The sequence below is a fragment of the Siphateles boraxobius genome, unplaced genomic scaffold (assembly GCF_051911475.1).
Source record: "Siphateles boraxobius isolate OS27281-9 unplaced genomic scaffold, OSU_SipBor_1 2, whole genome shotgun sequence".
Lineage (NCBI taxonomy): Eukaryota > Metazoa > Chordata > Actinopteri > Cypriniformes > Leuciscidae > Siphateles > Siphateles boraxobius.
The window spans coordinates 5,274,845-5,283,320 of record NW_027508810.1 but is presented as its reverse complement, the minus strand read 5'-3'; the positions used below and the strand labels follow the sequence as shown (position 1 = coordinate 5,283,320).

Below are 8,476 nucleotides of genomic sequence, written 5' to 3'. Positions count from 1 at the left end.
TTAGCGTACAAGTACGAATATTTATTGTACAAGTTCTCAAATTCACATCTACGTGCTCTCGAGTTTTGCTACTAATTTACCTTCATAGTTCTGTTCCGGTTTCATTCACTTTTCCATTTCTCATGTATGTGTGATTTGTGTGTATGTGTTTGTGTAGCTTAGTTATGTGTTCATTATTTCGTTATCCCAACCTGTGGATTTAGTTTGTATGGACGGATGTGGAAAGGACTTCAGTTTGGCATCAAGTTAAGTGTTTGATGCTAACCTTAGTTTTTTAATGTTTGAGACTATTTGAGTTGGACACCTTTGTGAAGCTACCTGTATTGAAGATAATCCTTTGATAATCCTAAATTAGATACTTAACTGGGGTCCAGAATGATTGTTCTTCCTCTGCTATTGTACTTAAAAGATCTGTGTATCCCTTGATTGATGTTCTCACCACAGCATTTACCTGCCTCCTGTTGAGTGTTACACACTCACCTGTAATACTTAGCCGTTATAATTCCTGTGTTCAGGACATCAAGGCTAGATAATTGTAATGCTATTATGGGTGGTTGCCCTGCACGCACGCTTAATAAACAAACTACAGCTGGTCCAAAACGCAGCAGCTAGAGTTCTTACCAGAACCAGGAAATATGACCATATTAGCCCGGTTCTGTCAACACTGCATTGGCTCCCTATTAAACATCATATAAATTTTAAAATATTGCTGATTACTTACAAAGCACTAAATGGTTTAGCTCCCCAGTACCTGAGCGAGCTCTTAACGCATTATAGTCCTTCACGTCTATTGGAATCTCAAAATTCCGGCCAGTTGATAATACCAGAGCCCGTTTACGGAGAGCCTGTTCACTCCCTATTAAACCCTATTGTACCAAATTTTGGTTGTAGTTCAACCAGAGTTCAACTGGGGGGCGATGGCCCTGAGTGTAAAATGAATGGGAGTCTATGGAGCTAGACGGCTAAATTTGTCTCTTTCACCCGACTGCCGTTGAGAAATCTCAGATTTGATTGTAGGTTTTGCAAGTTCAACATGGGTTATAGGTCGATTGCAGTCTCGATAGAGTCTCCGAGCCTCTAAGCTGAACAGGGTGCTTTGATTTCATAACTCGCTTAAGAAATGAAAGAAGGGTCAAATCTATGATTGATGGTTCGTTCAGGTCATGTCTTATAAGTGCACATATTGCTATAAACTTGGGATTTGATCATCTCACCCTTAAAACTCATTCTTTCCTCACTTTCTGTCTTTCTGCAACTCGTATGAATGTGTGTTTGCGTGTGTTCGTGTTAGATATTAGTTTTATGTGTTAGAATAAAGTCAAGTCAAGTCACCTTTATTTATATAGCTCTTTTACAATACAGATTGTTTCAAATCAGCTTTAAAGAGATAACAGGAAAAAAATGTTGTAATAATTTTGTTAAATATAAAATTAAAGGTCCCCAACTAAGCAAGGCAAAAGCCAATGGCGACAAATGCGGAGAAAGGCGAAACAAGGCAACAGTGACAAGGAACCAAAACTCCATCAGGTGACAGAATGGAGAAAAAAACCCTTGGGAGAACCCAGGCTCAGTCGGGGCGCCAGTTCTCCTCTGGCCAATGAACAAACAGTGTATGATTATGATTTAGGCAGTATTACAGGTCAGAAGTCAGACTGGATCGGAACATTATATTATGCAGTTCATCTGGTTGAAGATCGGAAGTCATCACGCGCGCATGGAGACGAGTTTGTTGAGGATCAGTGCCGATGGCTGTCGTGTCGATGAGGCCTTCACAGGGGAGAGTCTAGTTGACACTGCTCTACTTCAGGGATGCGTTGTGGTCGTGTCTAGGCGCAGGACCACCATCTGATCTGGATACGGCCCGGATCTGGCTGATTACATCATGCGTTGTGGTCGTGTCTAGGCGTCGGTATTATCAACTGGCCGGAATTTTGAGATAGCAATAGATGTGAAGGACTATAATGCGTTAAGAACTCGCTCAAGTACTGGGGAGCTAAACCATTTAGTGCTTTGTAAGTAATCAGCAATATTTTAAAATTAATACGATGTTTGAAATAGGGAGCCAATGCAGTGTTGAAAGAACCGGGCTAATATGGTCATACTTCCTGGTTCTGGTAAGAACTCTAGCTGCTGCGTTTTGGACAAGCTGTAGTTTGTTTATTAAGTGTGCAGGGCAGCCACCCATAATAGCATTACAATTATCTAGCCTTGATGTCCTGAACACAGGCATTATAATGGCTAAGTATTACTGTCATAATGAAAGACAAGAAGCAATCGCGAGTACTGAGTTATTTTATTTAAAGTGCAACAAACAGTCCAGTGATGATGAGAAGACAGGTGGCACAGGGACAAGATGGTCAGATTCAGGTGACAGTAAAGTGATGAGGTGAACCCAGTGAAACGTGGCAAGTAATCCAACCGAACCAGACGACATCCACCAAGAACACGGGAACACTGAAGCACGAGACTGGAGACGCCGACACAGGATGCATGAAACAACGATCTGACAAAGGGAATGAGAAAGCGGTGAGTATATATAGAGAGATGAGATCGACTGCAGCTGGGGAAGAGATGATGGTAATCAGCTGGAGCGGATCAAGTAATGACAAACAGACACACCCAATACACATGCGCTTTCATACAACAACATAAACACAAGACGAGAAGGAAGCAATGAACTCGTATACCGTGACAATTACAGGTGAGTGTGTAACACTCAACAGGAGGCAGGTAAATGCTGTGGTGAGAACATCAATCAAGGGATACACAGATCTTTTAAGTACAACAGCAGAGGAAGAACAATCATTCAGGACCCCAGTTAAGTATCTAATTTAGGATTATCACAGGATTATCTTCAATACAGGTAGCTTCCCAATGGTGTCCAACTCAAATAGTCTCAAACATTAAAAAACTAAGGTAAGCATCAAACACTTAACTTGATGCCAAACTGAATTCCTTTCCACATCCGTCCATACAAACTAAATCCACAGGTTGAGATTCAGATAATTGTCCAACACGATTTCCCAGAGCAACTATGAATAAGACAGGTAAGCATCAACACAGGTCAGAACGAGCAATGATCGGAGAGTGAGTCCTCACATACAGGAGAGTGAGTCATGTGAGTCTGGAAACAACTTAATTTCACAGATAGGCAACTGGACTGCATGGATCTCACTTTAATGTAAGTTCTCTTAGAGCTTAAAACCTGAAAAATATAAAATTCCGCATGACTTGTTACAATATTTTATTTTACAACAATGCTTTATTTATCATCAATGCCTCTTTTTTCTTAAAATCTTGTATTGTTTTCATCCATAGCCATTATGGATAGTATGCATACTGAAAACATATCCCTCACATAACAACTCTCCTGCTCAGAAAAGAGATCAGATGTGAACCAACTAGAGACAAAGGAAGGAGTGCAACCATTAACTGCCTGAGTGAGATCCCAGGGACAAGTCATATGGAAAAACAACCTGGCACAATCACATCCTGATTAGAAAACAGATGGACTCACACTGTATACGACCACAGGGGAAGCGAAGGACAAGGGTAATTTCATTTTTGGTGGATCATATTTTCTTCAATATTTTCTTTTCCAAATGAATATGCATAATAAGATGAAATATACAGTAATGGTCAAAATGACTGGCAAATGAAAATAAAAATGAACAAAGAAGTCTGTAAAATCAGGTTTTGATTTTTTTTCTGTTGGTATTTGATAGAATCCATGATGCCATGTATCTGAACAAGAATTCCAGGACCTCCGTTTGAAGTTCCAATCGTGTCTGACAACTGAATATGCTGGAGTGTTTTTAAATGAAAGAGGATTTTTTTTTAAACCATCCCATGTGGTGATGTAGGTCCTGTTTGAATTTTTTTTAGGCTTTCTGACCCCAAGACTCAACTAATTTCTGCAATTCTCCATCTGTGATCCATCGGAGAGTCTTTGGCCACTCCTCCTCAACGTGCATTTAGACAATATAGACATGTCCTCTTCCTGGCAGATTCATAACATCTTTAGCTGAGTGAAACTTCTTAATTATTGTCCTGATGGTGGAAATGGTTATTTTCAATGCTTTAGCTATTTTCTTATAGCCACTTTCTATTTTGTGAAGCTCAACAATCATTTGCTAGATCAGATCTTTTTTTTTCTTTTCGTTTTACTCATTGTGATGGATGATTAACTGAATTTGGCCTCTGTTTTTCCTCATATTTATACTCCTGTGAAACAAGAAGTCATGGCTGGACACTTTCATGTTCCTAGTCACCAGTGTGCTATTTAAAAAAAAAAAAAAAAAGATGAATGGGAATATACTGAAGAGATATTTTACTCATAAGAATTTCTAGGGGTGCCATTTATTTCATAATGTTACCATGTTAATTCATTATTTATCAATGTAGAATTTAGTCAGATGATTGATGTGACACTGATGCGTTTGTTCCAAAATCTTGGAAAGCAGGTAATTAGATATATAAAAAATGTGATAAAATAAATGATAAATTGTTACTAGACAGATGGTCAGTCTCTGTGTTAGTGCTGGTAGGGATTTTTCAAAGATTTCAGTGCAGGTTATTGTTACGTCAGTAGATGGCAGCAAGAGACTGTCTTTATGAGTGAGTTAGTCAGCTGACCTTTCATTCAACAATTTCACACAAAAAAAAATGCTTTATGCAGGAACAAACAATGTTTTTTTAGTCTATGGTTGAAATTATTTGAACTTTGAACCTAAGCTGACACTTCACTACAAAGATCATTATGTTCAACATTTTTGGTTAACATAATTTTTTTGATGTCAAGTCAGTTTTGATGACTTTGCAATAATTATAAAATGTTATAAAATAGTAGTCTAATGAAAAATGTATTATTGTTATTATGAGTTAAAATGCAAAATGTTACAAGTAGCTCTACAACAGGTAAACCTAAAAGAAGTAGACTAAAATTTATGTCACCCCATTCTAATAAATAAAATGATTTAACATAATTAGCCTAATGAATAGAAAATATATTTAAAATGTAAGCCATGGCCTACATCTAACTCATGGAAATTAATAATAACCCCATGGAATACAATAAGAAAAACAAAACAAAAACATTAACATGCCCACAAATGCCGATTTAACAAATGGACACAAAAAGCATATGCCTAATACAATGACACGTATCACTATTTTCCAGAAACACAAAATTAGATTAGCCTACATGGTTAACGTGAAAAAAAGTTTTGACTGACTAAATTTCACTAATAAATTTAAATTTCATATTTAGATGAAATTTAAAAATTAAGAAGAGCACATTCATTCATCAAATGTTGAGAGGAGGTTTTGTGCCATCTATGGCCCCGGGGTGCATCTTACCCCGTCTTACCCTATTAGTAACAAAGAACATGAGCATGAATCACGCGATATCTGCCTTTGATATCATAGGTGGCTGATCCTAAGAGAAGTGAGAACTGTCTTGACTGCATTTATTTCACTCCTCCACTGACTACAGCCACCTACTCTCAAATAAGAGAGTATTTTTTTTTTTGATTGGTTAAGCTCAATTGGACAGATCCACGTGTGTATTGAGATCAGGAAAGTCTCAAAATACCCACGCCCAATCCAGGGATATTCACACGTGATAGTCCACAGGGAGGCGCTAACTCGGATATTGTCATAAAGCACTGCAAAACTATTTCAGCAAACACTCATTACATTAAAATATTTCTACTTAAAAAGAGTTTTCTAATAAACGGATTGAAGAGTTAAGTGCTGTAGAACAGTTCCTCAGCAGAACTAACGCTCTACATTCTACACACAATTCTACTAATATTGAGAGGTCCTATACCTTTGAACGAGTCGGTTCCTTCGGACTGTTAGTTTAAAAGAAACGGTACACTGATTCATTTGATGAGTCAAAAGAGTTCGCATAAGTAATTTCACGTGTCATGTTGCAGTACAAGTTTTAATAACATACAGTTGTTAATCACCTTTTTCCCAATTCCTGTCTTACAGAATCCAGCGTCTTATGAAGTGTTACTCGCCGTCCTCACTGTCGAGTTCACAGATGCTGCACGAATCGGTTCAACCAAATCACTAAAAAAGCTGTTCAAAAGATGATTCATTTGTGAATCGGACACCAATACTGTATACTGCATTCCTATTAGGAGTAATATGGTAGTGTGCCGATCTGAAAAACCCTGTAATGTGTGATACGACTGAACTCTCCATCTATCTGCTGCTTCCTGAATTACGCGTGAGGCGCTTCCAAAGGATTGAATTTACTCTAAAAGACAGAAAGGGGCAGTTATCCTCCAGGTGCTGGTTAAAAAAAAATCTGATAGGATGGAAGTTCTAAGTGGATGTCAAAAACTAAAAAATCGAGCAGATGATATGTATCGAAGCTTCTAAGTGGATGTCAAAAACTAACAAATCGAGCAGATGATATATGACGATCAGCAGAAATAACTTTGGCGACTTTGATAAACTGCTTCGTTATATTGACTCGCTATTTACGGTTCACCTCCGTTTATCTCGTTTAATTTCATCTGCTGGTTCTGCCCATGATAAACCACATCTTCATGAAGTACATCTGATATAAACTTGTGGAAATACATCGCAAAGATTATTCGTTTATCTGACGTGCGAGGGTGAAAACACTTCAGCACCATCCGGTAAGTGGACTATTTAAAAAAACGGATTGACTGTCTATTGATTGATTGAATCTCTCGTGCAGCGGATTATACGTCATTATTATTTTTTGTTAACCTCAAGATTTTTTATTTTGCACTACTTTACCCACACTGATAGCGATATTTTATGTTAAATGAATAGCAATGTAAATGTCTGGAGATTTACTAAATGGGATACTTAAAAGTGGTAAGGGACTGTTGGCCCTTATTAAAGTCACCATGGTAACCACCAAAAAGATGGTCCTTTTAGGATTTTTTGTTGCACTGTAAAAAAGTGGAAATGTGCATTCCTGCTTGATCAGCCCACTGTAGCTTTAACATAGTGTAGTCAGATTTATTCGGTAAAAACAATGTTGATAATATGTTTCCATATATATTACTTGTTCTACAGTGGTGGCTTTATTATTATAAATAAATAAATAAAACATTCCAGAAAGCTTTTGAAAGCTACTTACAATGATTGAAGGAGCTGTAATAATATTTTATTATGATTTTACTTATGAACAACCGGCCTGCATGTGTCATACAATTTACCATAGTAACCATGATAATAATTATAAGGTTCAATATAACTTAGATGGTTTTATATGTTGATCATATTGTAGCCTATATGAGATAAGACATACTATTAGTGCCACTTTAACAGGGATATAAACATTTGGTGATATTCCATGGCAACAAGTGTTCTTCTGCACCACAGTCAATCTTTGATTATTTCTTTCTTTCTTTCTTTATATATTTATTTATTCATTCATTCATATAGCGTTTTACTCATGATACGTTTCTCTGTGGTAAAGGCTGATATAGAGAATGAGTGGTACTAACGGATGAAGCTTTATAGATAAAGATTTTAAAAGATTGAAAAATTTTAGAATTTCCTGTGATGTCGTCAACATACATTTCAGACCAATTTTTTGGGGGGTTTACATAAGTTGTGCAGGCCTTTTTGAATCCTGCCGGTATGATGGCATTTCCCCCAACACACACTGCAGAATGCATCTTACTTTACCCAACCTTACGTTAGTTGTTTGGAATAGTAGCTCTAGATTGCAATATTTCATATCTGACTCACATTTTCAAAGCCTTTATCTGGTTGATTGGGCATTGATGCGGTTCTACTAGATCTGTAGGTTTCTTTAATGTTGATAAACTTAAATCTTGCAGAGGACTGGATATTGTACTGTGCTACTACCTCCACAAACTCTAGGCTTGATTCATAACAAAGAAATGCAACTCCATCAATGAGCTTTTTCCACTGTTTCTCCCTGCTTAGTTTTTTGTTTTAATTACCACTGATGGAATATTGTAGCCTACATGAAGACTGACGTGAAAGCAGTACTAATGGTTTGTTCTCTAATGTACAGCAGTAGTGCTTGATAATTTCAGGTGCAAATGTAATGGTTTAGGAAAGTAAAGTTATTGTATCCTGTGGCTGTTTTAATTTACCTTTAATTGCAGTCTTGTTCACTGACACTAAATAGTTGAGGTTAAGCTTTTTTTCTAAAGTCTGATCTTTACTAATAATTTGCATATTTTCTATTACACTAATTAAGAAATAGATTATGTTTGTTAGAGGAAAGCAGCAGATAAATACAGTGTATATATATATATATATATATATATATATATATATATATATATATATATTCCAAATATAGTTTGCCGTCAACACATTAGATATCAAAACAATGAAAACTCTATTTCAGTATTCTTAATCAAATGAACATCCTGTGTTAAGATATGTGGGTAATTCATCAGATGTGGTATTGTTACAATACTTGCTGTACTTCCCCTATAATTAA

The 8,476-nt window shown here is 36.7% G+C and overlaps 1 protein-coding gene across 1 annotated transcript in view; it reads left to right on the top strand.

Annotated features, from left to right (window-relative positions):
- Positions 1-6,202: 6,202 nt before the first annotated feature.
- il1rapl2 (interleukin 1 receptor accessory protein-like 2) overlaps positions 6,203-8,476 on the top strand; it is a 657,808-nt gene continuing 655,534 nt past the window's right edge. Inside the window, exon 1 of the mRNA XM_077235721.1 lies at positions 6,203-6,656. The gene's annotated coding sequence lies outside the window, so the exon portion shown is untranslated. The remainder of the gene's footprint in view (positions 6,657-8,476) is intronic.